The 16,030-nt window shown below is 38.1% G+C and overlaps 2 long non-coding RNA genes and 1 pseudogene across 2 annotated transcripts; all 3 read left to right on the top strand.

The window, feature by feature from the left end:
• The first annotated feature begins 540 nt into the window (after positions 1 to 540).
• LOC121050380 lies at positions 541 to 1,436 on the top strand. The gene is made up of 3 exons (XR_005802799.1): positions 541 to 1,006; positions 1,190 to 1,270; positions 1,359 to 1,436. It is a non-coding gene; the product is annotated as an uncharacterized LOC121050380 (long non-coding RNA).
• A 4,464-nt stretch (positions 1,437 to 5,900) lies between these two features.
• On the top strand, positions 5,901 to 10,997 carry LOC112180508. Its single transcript, XR_002928332.2, has 3 exons — positions 5,901 to 7,111; positions 8,869 to 9,207; positions 9,654 to 10,997. It is a non-coding gene; the product is annotated as an uncharacterized LOC112180508 (long non-coding RNA).
• A 763-nt stretch (positions 10,998 to 11,760) lies between these two features.
• LOC112178099 lies at positions 11,761 to 15,281 on the top strand (annotated as a pseudogene).
• Positions 15,282 to 16,030: the final 749 nt, after the last annotated feature.

Genomic DNA, 16,030 nt, shown 5'->3' with positions numbered 1-16,030 from the left:
AGCACAACCTTGTAGGTGATAATGTCCTGCTGCAAAAGTGGCTATGTGAGAATAATGCAAAATGTTTTCTTTAGCATAATTTACCCCAACCTAACCTAGGCTGACCCGAATAAAGAACTGTTCAGTAATTGGTGCTAGGGTAGATATTAACAGTCCGGTCAGTTCAAGTGCATTATTTATACAAAAAGAAAAAAAAAAGCACATTTTCGTAGATTGTGTTAAATTTCTACTTGTTTCTGACTATATCAGGAGATCAGTTAAGGCCCTGGAGGTCTCTTATTTTGCTAGTTACTGATGTCACCGAAAACATGTGCATATAAGTATACCATTTTTCTTGTGCTCCATGAATCCTTTTTATTTTATTTTATTTTATATATATATATATATAAATTTTTTTTTTTAGAAGAGTGCTCCTTGAATCCTTAAGCCTGATACTCTTGACTTTCATATTATCTTGTGCTTTACAAATTATGAAAATAATGTTTCTGAATACAGAGTTTGTGCATTTGACTTCTCAATCAAGCTAATACTGCCCCTGTCCCAACTTACTGTGCATTCTGCAAGATTTGTGCTTATCAAATTAATACAATGAATTAACAAACAACTGCGTCTGAATAATTTTTAAAATTTTTTTAGTGACATATGTGTTGCTAGATGTTGGTCTAATAAAAGGAAATCCACTCGGTGAGCTTTTGAACTTGATAACACCATATCAAGATACTAAATTGAATGGATGATTTTCAGTTTTTTGCATGGATGGTTGTGCTACATTTTACTGATGAGATGTATTCAAAGAAATCGTAAAATATGAGGTGAGGAAGCTCTTGATTTTACTAACGAGGAAAAAAGGAGAAAGTGAGGAAATTGATAATATTTTACATGCATTGGTTGATAATTCTGATTTACTTTTGTAGTGTGCGTTTGATAGCTTTATTATAGAGTGATAGAAGCATTGCAGCCATTGGAACCTCAACAGAGAGATAGAGCTTGTATAAGGCTGAAGAAGGTATATATTTCATTGTAGTCTTATGTTTTGTGGATATGTTTCTGCATTATCTATTTGGTCTATCAACTAGTTATATGTGATTTTGTAGGCCAATGTTGCACTTAGAAAAGATGGAAAATGAGGAAAATCTTGTTTATGCGAGTTCTGACAATGTTGCACTTGTTGTTATATGTGATTTTGCAGGACAATGTTGCACTTGTTGTTATATTAGAAAAACTGGAAAGTGAGACCACTTGCGATGGAATTTAACCTAGAATTTGTGTGGTACTATGTGTATTTGAATTAAAGATATGTTTTATATCATTAATCCTTGTGTTCTGAGTTCTGACACATTTGTGCTTCTTAACTATAGGCAAATACGCACATATCTGCAAATCCAAAGTTCCCAGATGTAAAATTGTTCCAGATGCAGTTTAAAATTCAATAGCTCTGCCTTCTATGAATTTTACATTCTTGTCCCATATTAATACAATTATTTTGTTTCTTATTACATGCAGAATTTGCCCATCTCACCAGAATCATTGATCTTTACCAAACATGATCATCTTAAACAACTTGCCCCATCTTCTTTGTTATATATGTATATATATATTTTTTTATCTTCTCTAATCTTCCAAGCTAGTGTTGAAGTTCCTATTTATATGGCATTGGTGATGAATATGAAATTGAAACTGCTGGTGGAAATAAAACGGAGAGCACTAATCTGGATTACATTAGCCGCAAGATATGATATTGAAGTGGCCTGAAGTAGATGTTTGTAAAAGTTTGGACAGTATTTGAGTATATATAGACTCTCATGTTTAATACTTCAAAAATCAAAAGCAATAAGAGGTGGAGTCTGCACAGTAAACTAGAGAGATCAACAGTAGACATAAAGCAACTGAAATTAAGTTGATTTCATTAAACAAAAACTTGATTTACAGTGTATTGTTGTAGGTGCATTGACCAAAGAATCAAAAGCTAATCTACCATACATGGAGGAATACAAAAGAAACTCCTATATTATACAAATTAACATGCGCACTAGCTAGTGTAAAAACTAACAATATATGCATAGAATCAACTATACTTGAAAATCAGCTTGTAAATATCAGTCATGAGTTGAACACCGTCCTGAAAGAGTGGTCTTGCAAGGGCCCTCCTTTCAACCTCTTGAATCATGAGCCTGAATTCTTGTCTGTCACGAATCCACTTTGGTTTGTGCTTATTGCTCCTCTCTGCGTTGATCTCGTCCAACTTCTTTCTTGCAGCAAGGATAAGCTCTCTCATTGGAGTTGGTGCAATAGGAGAAGTCTTGGGTTTGGGGACCAAAAAGCCTTTGAAAATGAGCTCTTGTGGAATCCAAATGCAGAGGTCCCTTTGTTCTGCAAAGTTGGCAAACTTCATGGATTCCAAGTCCATTCTAGAGTAGGTGATCTTGGACGGCTTGAACCGCTTGTTGGCCCTTGGATCATCATCAGCTACTACTCCCATCATCCTCTTCTTATTCAATTTAATTATCAACCCACTTTTTGATTCAAGTTTCACACTTGGAGCATCTAAAGGCGGCAACTTTTTGATGATGAGGGGCTGCTTGCCCTTGCCCTTATTATCGATGGGTTTCACATGTTGGTTTGATGGGTAAACTCTCACAGAAGCCCTACTAATAACTTTGCCCATCACCGCTGCATCACTTCCACTCCTCTTCATTGTGCCACAGAGCAACTAACTAACAGAGAAGCAATTAGGGTTTCCCAAATGGGTTCTGTCCCTATTCAATTGCGCACAGAAATTAGGGTTTTCCAAGTCGGAATTGAACAATTCCAGGCGGAAATTGCCGATCACGAAGCAAATCGCAAATTAGGGTTCCCGGGATCGCCGGAAAGTTGAAGACTTTGGGGCCGAGGAAACAGAGAGACTCTCAGTCCCAGAGAAACGGAACCGAGAATGGGACAGGAATTGAAAAATTGCAGATCGCGAAGCAAATGGGCAAATTAGGGTTTCGAGAAAAACAAAGACTTGGAACAATCAGAGAGAAATTGGAGAGGAATGAGATCGACAGAGCAGAGAAACTAGAGAAATTGAAGGACGACGATTTCTCTTCTCACAGCAATTAGGGTTTCGCAGCGGGGTTTCACACAGAGATGGAGTAGAGAGAAATTGAAGAGATCGAGAGTGAGAGAAACAGAGAATTGGAGATGAAGAAAATGTAGATTTACTGGTGAATTGGGGGGTCACTTCACTTCGCTACTGCCTCTGGGCTGGCTATTTATCTAGCCGTGTGCGCCTTAAGGCGGTGCTGCTCCAACGGTCATAAAGATTTTTTTTTTTTTTTTTAATATTTTTATTTTGAGAAAAGAAAAATCTAAAATTTGAATTTTTGGTGGTCAAAATGTCAACGCGCTTTTGAGTTTTCCCTTTTTTTTTTTTTTTTTCTCTCTCTCTTTTGTTTTTAAGAGAAAAGTAAGTTACAAAGGAAATTTTTTTAGGGTAACCACAGTTTAGAAAAATCGAAATTAAAGGTTGAAGAAGCTGTGCTTGGGATATTATTGATCTAAATAACGGAAAAATAGACCATGACAGGTAGAGGCTATAGAGTCCACCCTGAATTTAACTTTTCGTAACACATGAGAAAAGAAAATGACTTCAAACCCACATATATGCAAGCTTCTTAATATCACAAACTAGGGATTTGACAGTTTTGCCGAGGTATTTAAATTTCTAAATGCCAATTAGCTGAAAGTAAAGTTACAAAAATGTTCTTTTGGCAAAATCCAGTCAACTACTTGGGCCATAATATCTGGGCAAGGGGTATCCATGGATATAGATAAAGTACAGTTTTTCCTGGACTTGGCACTCAAAGTACCACGAGGATTATTGGGTTTGGCGGTTACTACTGCCAGTTTATACAAAACTTCTACATAATTGCAGAGCCTCTTACAGATATTTTGAAGATTGACAACTTCCTGTGGATGCCAGCATCCGATGACACAGTCATCTGACTTGAGCAAGCCATGACAACAGCACCTGTGCTTGCAGTGCTTGATCACTCACTCCCATTTACATTTGAAACAAATGCTAGCTAGCAGGGGCGTAGCCACTCACAAGGCTACTTGGGCTATAGCCCAAGGGAGAATTTCGCCCAAAATGCGTCAAGTATGGATATAGCCTAAATAAAAAAATAAAAAAAATACTAATGCTTCGAAGAGTTGTTGGGTTGCTGCTTTCGGTCAGTCGGTCCCAAGACCAGTCTGTCCCGACTCTCAAACACCAACCCCGTCTCCCCCGTTCAGAACTTCAGATCAGTTCCGCCTTCCACTCTTCCAGAGTTCCAGGTTCCAGCTTCCAAGCTCCAGCCACGGAGCCACCTCCAAGGCTCCAATCGCTGCGAGCCACAGAGCCACCTCCAATCTCAGAGTTTCAGTCCACCGAGCCACCTCCTACTCTCACTCTCCTCGTCTCCCCGTTCAGAACTTCAGATCAATTTGATTCCAACTTCCAGGCTCCAGCCAGCGAGCCACCCCCCCCCCACCCCCCCCCCCCCCCCCCCCCCCCCCCCCTTTTTAGAGTTTCAGTCCGCCTGAGATTCATTGATAATTGCGAATGGGTTGATGAGATTCATTGATATTATGCAGGTCACAAAAAAAAATTTGGGCTTCGCCCAAAAAATTGCCACAATAAATTTAGCCCACTCCATTGTCGAATCCTAGCTACGCCCCTGCTAGCTAGTGGATTGGGCATTCCCGCCGTACTCTCACAAAACAGTCACCCCATTGTTTCCTTAGCAAGAAACTCTCACCCATAAATCAATTACTCTTTGTCTACAATAAGGAGATGTTTGTCATTCTACACTTGGTGGAAAAGTGGAGGCACTCTATTTTGGGCAGGCAATTCATAATCAAAACTGATCATCAAACTTCGAAACACATGTGATGGATCAAAGAATCAACACTCCCTCCCTAAAAAAAAAGAATCAACAGGGCTCAACAAAGATGGATGGCTAAGTTGCTTGGATACGATTACAAAATAGAGTACATACCTGGAAGTATGAACATATATAGTTCCTGATGTCTTATCTTGACGCCATGAAATCTGCTCAATCCAACCAATCAATGCACCCATATTCAACTGCTTGTGTCAAGATCGACCGCCCAGAAGCCCAAGCAATCACTGCTGCCATGCAACAAAATTCATCAACTAAGAAAGGTTTCTATCTAGATAAACATGTATTGCTATACAAAAGTAAAATATTCGTACCCAAGTCTTCAGATGGACGCTCTAAGTTACTAGTCGAATTCCATTCGTCATTGCAGGCTAGACGTTCAAGCTACTTGCACACATATCTCCACCTGGCTCTTAATTTTTCTTATCCCATAATGCGCAAGGAGGTGAAGAACTTCGTAGCATCTTGTGACCAATGCCAGAAGAAATCCGATGAAACTAATCATCTACCAGGCCTGTTTAACCCATTACTTATAAATGAGAATGTGTGGATGGATATTTCCAAGGACTTTATCGATGACTTACCACACTCAAATGGCAATAAATTCTATCCTAGTGGTGGTTGAAAAACAATCTAAATACGCACATTTTCTAGTAGCGGCTTTGTGAGATTTCAGAAATTTGATTTCCTATTTTTGAAAGGAAAAATAATTTCGAGCTAATTTTATTGTTTGTCGAATTTTTCTTTTGAGTCTATAGGATTAAGCTAGACTTCATTACGAGTTCATAAGAATTTTTGGATACCCCAGCTATTTTTAATAATTTTTGAAATTTGGTATTATCCAAGAATTATTTAAAAGTATAATTTTGAGGCAGCGTAATCTGAAGCGTCAATTTTGAACTGCAGAAGATCTGGACCGTTTTAATTTTAGTATAAATACTTTGGAAGATGAGTTCGACAAAACCAGACCGACACTCGTTGACCCGTTTTCCCGCGACAGGAAACCCGGTCCTTTCTCAATTTTCCGGCCACCTCCAGGAGTCGAATGGGTCTGGTTCGCTTCATCTAATCAACACGCGTCAGATCCCTATCGTTTCTTCTCCGAAAAGCCATCGCCGGCGGCAGGAGGAATCTCAAAGGGTTATCGGGTTTCCGATCGGATTTCCCGATTCCGGCCAATTCGCGGAGTCTCACCGGTGTCAAATGCTTCCTCTCGATCTTGCGCAACCTATCCATGGTGTTGGTTTGTCCAGATGATAAGGCAGGAGAGAGAATTGAAGCCGGGAAGCTTCGGCCTGCTGGTTCTCTGAGTTTTTGGGTGACTCAGACAGGGAACGACGACAAATAAGGTATCAAAATTTATCCTCTCATCAAGCTCTGCCTCTATGTATGCTTGAATTCAATATTGGATTTAGATCGAAGAAATTGAAATAGGATATGGTTGCGAGTTCACCGTTCACGGCGACGAGTTTGACCTTATTTGCCAATTTCTGACCACGATTTCAGACATTGAAGGTTCTCTGGTAACTTAAGTAACTAAAATTGAAGAATTTGGATTCTTTGAAGCTACTGTGTTTGTTGAAAAACTACGGTTGTTTGTTAAGCTTATTGCGTTGATTATAAGTTATAACAATTGTTGATTCGTGCATTGGAGTAACATTTGAAGCATAATTGAGATAGAAATGGAGAAGTATGGTTGACAACAAGAATTGGATAGTTGAGGATTGAACTATTGTGAGCAGGTGTGTTTTGGTGGAAAATGCATTTTGATTGAGATATCGCAAGTATGATGGTTGGAAAGGGAAAACTGAAAGTCAGGGTGTCCTTGGTAAATTTCGAGGACGTGATCGAGTTCTATTTTGATTTTGGAACAACTAATTTGAAGTGATACCCCCGACTGTCATTGGATTAAGGATTTGATACGAGAAATGAATGTGTACCAATCCCACAAGTAAAGTAAAGGTCAACTCTCAAAGTTTGAAGATTGGTTTGACTCCGAAAGTCAGGGAAGTGGTTGTCAGATAAGGATTGGTGGACATTGACGAATGATTTAGCTATCAAGACACTGGTGTATCTAGAATTGAAAAACAGAACAGTTTCAAGTGGTACTGCAAAAATCAATCTCAGTTTTGAGAAGTCTATGAAAAAGAAAGAGACACATGGGTCCAAATCAGGAAGAAAAAGTACGTAATAAACATTCTCTTTCTACCTTGTTCTATATTTTTTATGTGTATACTGTTATAGCTTGTAATGTGCTTACTAAAACATTCCTTACCAGGGAAAGACCATTTCCCGGTGAAAAAAGAATGGGGAAGCACTTGTAGCACTAAGCGATTCCAAAAACAAACACCAGAGGTTCATTCAAAGGCTAATGTTTTCAAATCTCACAACTGCCCATTCAGAATGGTCATCCGCCCCTCCTATTTCAATCAAAATCTTTTGTACTACTATTATGCTTTCCAGAAATCATTTTCACAAGAATAAAGGCTGATATGCTTGTCCTTTTTTTTCCTATAGATTTATGACTTTGATGGGGATTACTGGGGATGTTGGTCTTTCTTAGTTTGTTAAAAACTTCTGTGAGAAACTGCCTCCCAATGCCAAGTAAAATAAGCTTTTATCAGTGAGGAATCCTCCGACTAATGGGGAAACAGGGAATTTACGTACATTTTCTGTTGTGCTGTATAATATATTCCATAGTAAATAACCATGCCTTTATCACGTACAGTTACACGTCTGGAGTTCTGGAGATTATTTTTCTTGCCTTTTCTTTTGCTTAGTTATTGAACCACTATATATTACATAGCATTCATGTATTCTCTTTTCACAAATGTGACAGTTGAATATGAACAATACCTGCATTGTGTACAAACTGTTAAACTAATCATGTCATGCAAAAATTTCTAGTAGTAATGCTGTATTTTATATTTTTTGCTGGTTGTCATGGCCTCATAATTTCATGCCAGAGCACATTCTGAGACTCCTTCATATCGAGCCTCACAGTAAGTAAATCAAGTGATACCGTACATCGTTATCTGTTTGATGCTATCTCCTTTTGAGGGTTAATTAAGGTGCTGTTTTGAATTCGACCTGGAAATGAGTCATTTATCTTATTAAGTTGAGGCATTGGGTTATTTTTTGAAGAACTAAAACATCCTATCTAGCATGAACTAAAAACAAGCCATTCAAACTACCAGGTTGAACTCCTTGGGGGAAAAGTCATTACCATACAGTCCAAATACACAAAGGAGTTGTGTACAAAGTTTTCCTGTATGTCACATCCTGTGTTTCTGCAGGTTTTTGAATGAAATAAGATAAGTCATATATCAGTTCATCACTTCATCATTGTATACGTAAATTATATATTTCTTTGGGTCATACATTTAAATGATATTGATACTTCCAATTCTTTAAAAATATTGCGGGCCAACAAAATGAGTAGAGAGAGCTATTTTCCATCTTAAACTCTTCCTATAATAGACCTTTGAAGCAATGCTGTTCTCTTTTGCTCTGGCAGCAGGTAACTTTTCGAGAAGTGAGTAACAAACACTCGTAACTTTTGAGAATTGTGATTATTGGGAACATTGATTTATGGCTCTAGGAAATTCTAGATGTAGGAATTTAAGGAGGATACTCTTATGTTTCTGTCATGTGCTAGGCAAAATAGTTTCTTAAAATTGATCCACTCCGCATTAGGAGGACAATTTGTCCACAGGTACCAAACTACCAATAACAGAGGTAAAGGTTTTAAATATGGAATTGTTCAAATAAATATTTTAAATACAGAGGTAGTCGATCTTAAAATATGGCTGTTATGCATCTGAAGATGTTCAAATAAATACTATAAGCATGTAATAAGTCATCTGGATTTTGAAGACTATTCTTTATTAGGAATCTTCATGACTTTTCTTCTTGTTTTCTGTGCTATTCTTGTTGGCAGTAGGAGAAGCCAAATTTTGGGATGTGGCTAGTGATAAAGATCGATGGGAATGATGACTCGGGTGAAGAAGAATTTGTCCTTGTTAATCAAGAAGATATAGTAGAGGGGATTGCCTGGCTGTTTCGCTTAAACAGACTAAGGAACTCTATACTCTGAGCATCACTTACTTCCAAAGCCTTAAGAGTTTTTATCATTATACGACACCTAGTACACAACTTTCGTTAAGTAGGCTGAAAATTCCAGGCAGCATTCGACAAGTGGAATGTTGTCTTTGAACTAAAATTTCTTAATTGTCAAGCAGGGAAGGGCGACTGAAAGTCTACGATGTAGCATTAGTTGGTAGGTATCCTCTTCTTTTCCATTTTCATATGATGATGTTTTTGAATTTATCTATATCTATTTGACAAGAGAAGCTGATGTTACTGGTATTAAAGCTATACTCCCCAAAAATGAAACTTAAATTGGTAATTAATGATATCGTAGGTAAATATATTCAGCAGCTAATTGCATATGTCATATACATGCATTGTCGTACTTTTTGTTTGAGTTCTTATTGTTAAGAGATTATATGCATCTTGTGAAGTTGGCAGCCTATAAAATTGTTATGCCTCTTGTTAACTGGTCTTCATTTGTCTCTTTTTTTCCTCTTGATTGATTGGCGCAAAATAGGTTTAAAATATGTACTCGTACTAGAACATGACCCATAACTTATTTTCAGTTTTTGTTATTTCCTGTGATCTGTCTAGTTTGTCTGTTTCTGATGTCCCATATTGCTGATATAATAGTTTGACTCCATGCCATGGAACACCAATGATGCTGATTGGGAATAAAATGAAAATTCTGTAAATGAAATAACAACTGTTATGGACAAGTTACCGAGATTCACAACCCCCAGGAGTGTAGTTAAGGTAACAGAAGCTAAACCCATTACTTATTTCAGTTTTGGATACTTGTTGCGACTGTTTTTTCCTCTGTTTCTCATGTCCCAAATTGCTTTAAAAGCTTGTCTTGTGTCCTGGATAATATAATTGAGTCAATGGATATAAGAATAATATTGCTACAAGAAATTATTCGGAGTATATGAAACTAGCAGACCTGAGGCTAGAGGGCAGGGTCAAGTGGGGAGTGAGGTAGTTGAGAAGCAAGTGTGGGTAGCCTTGTGATGTGTGCATGTAGAGCTAATAGTGAGGCCAGGCAGGAGCAATGTGGTTGCTATGTTGGAAGGCAGATTACCTGTAGGGGAAGCCCAGGATTGAGGCACTTGAATTTTTATAGTTTGATGGTGGAAATTCACTGGGGCATTCACAAAGTTTACAGGGACGGGGTTGTGCTGTAGGAGAAGAAGTTCTTTCCTACAAGGTAGATGAATTTACATACCGCTGACCAGTGAAACTGCAAACACTGCTTGAGTCAATTCTCTGTCTTGCAACTTTCGGAGACAGAGCTCTAAGCTCTTGTTGGACGCAATTTTCTTCTTTCTTTTTTTATATTATTTTCTCAGTGAATGAGCTGTACGCAGACGTAAGGTGATGTGTTCATGGACTAAGAAAATAACAAAGTTCATATTTTCTGAAGTTAGATAGGAGTAGTATAGAATTTGAGTTGTTGTGTCCATGGAAGATGGTCATATTAATTCATTTTCACATTTTGCTATATAAAATGTACTCATTTTGATTCCCTCTGCCTGTTTATTCTCATGGCCTGTCAATATCTGGGATCCATTACCTCTATATACAAAAACAAGATTCTGAGGTTAGTATTTATCTAGGAATAACTAACGGATCTAGGCATGTGAAACCCTCGAACATCTATTCCAAAGTACTCCTAATGTATTTAGTAGTTATAAATCTTGTTGTCAGTGGAAGAGATTTATGTGGCCTGCTTGGAAAAGACTGGCTCTGGATGGGCCTTCTTGTTATTGACATGGTCACAATAGAACATTAGTTGTGAGAAAAATAAATAGTAGATGGGATCCTGAATAGCATTGTTACAAAAAATACATTAGGTATGGAGAACATTATTTAAGTTGCATATATTGACATGCATTACCTACCTAATTTGAGTAAATTCTATTGTACTTGACCCAGTCGATGAAGATCAATGTATGAAACCTAGTAAGTCTTCGTCAACAGGTCGTTCATCGGCCTATTTAATATATGGGACCTGGTGCTTCAGTGGAAGGGCCAGACTTATTGGAAATTATCCATAGGGACACATGAGATCAAGTACGCTAGTGTGCCAGTGTCCTATATGATAATGAATGGAACTGGTTTGTATCTGCTTGGGAATAATGGCTCAGAAGTAGTTTTTCATTTTCTGTTGGAACTCTCAGATATGAGCTTTGCCAAATTGGACTCTAGTGGGACGTTACTCATATCAAATATCTTTGAGAGAATTTGGTTTTCCGACATTGATAAGTGCCAATATCCAGAAGCTTGTGAAAAAAATGGGATTATGCACCAATCAGACGTGTACATGTCCAACTGGTTTCTCTCATTTTGATCCTGAGAAAGACCTTGAGTGTGTGCAACTGAAAGAGACACTGTCTTTGCCTTCTGCTTGTAATGAAAGTGGGGATGGTACCAATGGATTCAAGTCCTCAATTGTTTATTTGAAGCTGGACAAAGGTATTGACTATTTTGCAAATCAGTTCACTGAACCTGTGAAACTTGTGCAAGTTTATCACTATGTCAATCTCCATGCTCTCAAAATTGCACTTGCTTGGCCTTTTTCCCTGGAAAATCTTCTGGTTCTTGTTATCTAGTTGAAAACAATTTGGGTTTCATCATATACAGCTCTAGTAGCCAGGAAGATCGAATAGGGTACATAAAGGCGGTAGGGCCTTGGTCCGGGCAGGAGAACAGTATTCCAGTGTTAGATTTGGTAATGATAATGACTATGCTGTTAATCATCATAGTGGTCATGAGACTCATGGTGGAGAAAGAAAAAGCGTACTAGAGCAAGTGTAGATGTATGGAATTCATCTTCATCATCAGAGCTTGAGATATCCTCTATCCCGGGTTTGCCCATTAGATTTAATTATGAAGAGCTTGTCACCGCAACTGAAAGTTTTAAGACTTAAAATTGGCAGTGGTGGCTTTAGTACTGTATATAAAGGTACTATACCAGACAACAATGGCTGTGAAAAAGATTACAAGTTTGGGAGTCCGAGGGAAGGAGTTTTTTACGTAGATTGCAACAATGGGAAGCATCTACCACATCAATCTGGTTAGCTTCAGCGGTTTCTGCATCCAAGGAAGCCAGTGTTTTCTGGTTTATGAGTATATGAATAGAGGTTCATATTGGAGAAGATTCTCTTTGGCAATGGCCCTGTTTTGGATTGGGAAAAAATGATGTAGGACGAGAATGTGCCCAGTTTAGCCAGAAAACCATAAAAGCAAAGAAGCGGCGTAGAATCAAGAAGAGTGATTGGAAAATAGGTAACTCACGCGTAATGAGATTATTAGCCGCTGGAATATTCAAGAAGATTTGGTTTTGGACCTTTCGAGTTACTCGTACAAAAAGTCAGGTTTTGATTTTGAATCAGATTTGACTAACTTTTGGCCAGAATGTCCGTTTAAGACACATGATAGCTTTCCAGAATGGGAACGACGAGATCTTCAAGACTCACTTCCGTGAGCCCTATCAGATTTAGGCTAAAATGTATTGTCTTAATTATCCGATTCGTGATTTCATATTTTTAGGCTAGTTTTACATTCTTTTTATTTTAGGTTTTCTAGTTTATTTTGGATTTGTTTTGTTTTAATCCGTGGGCTTTAGGGTTTCATTGTTAGTCGCCCTAGGGTTTCTTTCCCATATATAAGCAACCTTAAACGGCTGCAGAACTATCTTTTATCATATTATCAATCAAAATTGAGAGTTTTCTCTTTTATCTCTGGTGGACTCCAGAATCTTTTGCTTAGGTTTATTGCTAGTAAACCTAGTTATCAATCCGTCTGCTTCAGGTGGTATCAGAGCAGGTCTTCCCTGTCTCTTTTATTTACCTTGGTAGCAATGGGTGAAGTTACAAAAGCAGATATTGAAGCTCTTACAGCAGCGTTTACCGCTGCCATCAACTCCATGAACAATCAGATTGGAGAAATTTGTGGATTGTTGGGAGAGAGGAACAATAACAACAACAACAACAACAACAATCAGAATAGAGGCGGGGAAGGAGGCCAGAGGGCTAGAGCTCCACGTGGTGGTGGAGGTGATATTAATTATGATTCCGAGGTTCTCATAACCAAGGCTGATATTCCTTACTTTTCTGGTCACATGAGCGCGGAGGATTTTCTGGATTGGCAGGTTGAAGTGGATAGATTCTTTAAGACCATGGAGGTTCCAAAACACAAGCAGGCTAAGATGGTTTCTCAGAAGCTAAAGAAAGATGCTGCTTATTGGTGGGATCAGTTGCAAAGCTCTCGTCAGAGGCAAGGCAAAGAGCGTGTTCGGACATGGCGCAAGATGAAAGGTCTTCTTAGCGAAAAATTTATGCCAAGAGATTTTTCAATCAAGAATTATTCTCCTAAGGTTTTCGAGAAGAAGTTAGAGTTCAAACTTTCTTTGCCTGTTGAGATTAATAGTTTATCTGAAGAAAAACCAGAAGAGTTTCTAATGGAAGGAGCTCCACAAGAAATCATCCATGATAACCAAGAAGAGGTTAAAGATGAAATTGTTCATGTAGACATGGTTATTAATAATGAGGAAGTCTTGGAGCCTGAAATAAATCACTCAGAACCAGATATCATTCAAGAATGCAACCTTGAGAGCCGAGACAAATCTACGAAGGTTGCGTATGAGAGCCAAAATGCATATGACAGACTCATCTTTGGCGTTGGGTTCATGATTGTGCCATCAAAATTTGCAGAGGATCAGGCCAACAATCCACAGGTTCAATTGTCTAATTTTTTCTCAGGTCTTTTGTCTACCTATTCTTGTCCTTTATTCAAGATGAACTCGAGGTCGAGTTCTTTCATAGTGGAGGAGAATGATGTAGGATGAGAATGTGCCCAGTTTAGCCAGAAAACCATAAAAGCAAAGAAGCGGCGTAGAATCAAGAAGAGTGATTGGAAAATAGGTAACTCACGCGTAATGAGATTATTAGCCGCTGGAATATTCAAGAAGATTTGGTTTTGGACCTTTCGAGTTACTCGTACAAAAAGTCAGGTTTTGATTTTGAATCAGATTTGACTAACTTTTGGCCAAAATGTCCGTTTAAGACGCATGATAGCTTTCCAGAATGGGAACGACGAGATCTTCAAGACTCACTTCAGTGAGCCCTATCAGATTTAGGCCAAAATGTATTGTCTTAATTATCCGATTCGTGATTTCATATTTTTAGGCTAGTTTTACATTCTTTTTATTTTAGGTTTTCTAGTTTATTTTGGATTTGTTTTGTTTTAATCCGTGGGCTTTAGGGTTTCATTGTTAGTCGCCCTAGGGTTTCTTTCCCATATATAAGCAACCTTAAACGGCTGCAGAACTATCTTTTATCATATTATCAATCAAAATTGAGAGTTTTCTCTTTTATCTCTGGTGGACTCCAGAATCTTTTGCTTAGGTTTATTGCTGGTAAACCTAGTTATCAATCCGTCTGCGTCAAAAAAGATATGGGATAGCGCTTGGAATGGCAAGGGGGCTTGCTTACTTGCACAGTGGATGCATTCCCAAGATAGTCCACTGTGACATCAAACCAGAATACATACTTCTGCATGATGATTTACAAGTGAAGATATCAGACTTTGGGGTTTCCAAGTTTATAAGTTACGAAAAATCCAAACTGTTGACGACACTTAGAGAAACTAGGGGATATCTTGCTCCGGAATGGCTTACTAGCTATGGCATCAGTGAAAAAATTGATGTATACAGTTATGGGATGGTGTTGCTAGAATTGGTGAGGGGAAGAAGAAATTGCTTGTTTCAAAGTAGTGGCACCAGAAATGATGACACTGATGGAAATGAAAAATGTTTCAATTCAATCAGTTCGGAAGAAAGAATGGTGTACTTCCCACAACTTGCACTCCAAATGCATAAGAAAATGAGGTATATGGAACTAGCTGACCCAAGGTTAGAGGGTTGTGTGAGGAGTGAGGAGGTTGAGAAGCTAGTGAGGGTAGCCTTGTGTTGTGTGCATGTAGGGCCAACACTGAGGCCAAGTATGACCAATGTGGTTGCTATGTTGGAAGGCAGATTACCTATAGCTGAGCCTAGCATTGAAGCATTAGAATTCTTGCAGTCCTATGGTGGAAATGTCTCAGAGGCATCCAGCAAGCTAACAAAAGTGGGATGTGCAGAATAAGTGTACTTGTTCCTTTGCCAGAAGCATATGCCTACCACTGATTATAGTGAAAATTCTTAGTTTTTACAAACATGTCTGCTCAGAGCTAAGTTGCTCCATTATCTCTTGTATTGCTTTTTTCAGTGAATAAGATGTAAATGGTACTGGTTCTCTGTAGGGGTTTCAGTGGTTATTTACATAATATTTCCAGGTTCAAGATGCTAATAAATGCTTCTGCTCCCTTCATTCTTTTCTGTGTACATCGATGTCTCTTGCAAAACACATACTCCACATTTGTCTACATATTTGTTCAGAATCTGGTTCAGTTGAAATCTGGACAAAGTCATAGGAACTCTGCTTCTGGATACAATAGAAGGTATTATCATTAGGAGAATAAAATAAACAGCCAATGAATGACATAATTTCATCTTCTTCTTGATTTATGTTCCACGGCTTAGTACATTTTTATTCTTGTCTTATGAGTAAGCAGATTATGCTTTCTGCATGATGATTTATAGATTATAGTGAATTTGAAATTACATGGATGCTCAGTATGAAATAAATATACATATGGAGAAAACTTTGGGCCTGTATATTGTATTTTGAAATAAATATAAATACATATGGAGAAGAGAAAACTTTGGGCCTGTATATTGTATTTTGAAATGTACAGGACTGAGTTCATGCTTTTTTTTCTTTTCTTTTCTTAATGTCTCAATGTCGCAATGTCTTTGATCGGATAAGTAATTCAAATACTGTATTAGATGTGGAATGTGGATAAAGATTTGACCTTATATACTCCTTTTTGTATTGTAAACTGTCATTGAGCACTTGGTCTGAGGAAGAGTCAAACTTTGAATGTGCCATCTTTAACCTCCACAACAG

The sequence above is a fragment of the Rosa chinensis genome, chromosome 7 (genome assembly GCF_002994745.2).
Source record: "Rosa chinensis cultivar Old Blush chromosome 7, RchiOBHm-V2, whole genome shotgun sequence".
Taxonomy (NCBI): domain Eukaryota; kingdom Viridiplantae; phylum Streptophyta; class Magnoliopsida; order Rosales; family Rosaceae; genus Rosa; species Rosa chinensis.
The sequence above is the reverse complement of the archived record's forward strand: the minus strand, read 5'-3'. Positions and strand labels throughout refer to the sequence as shown.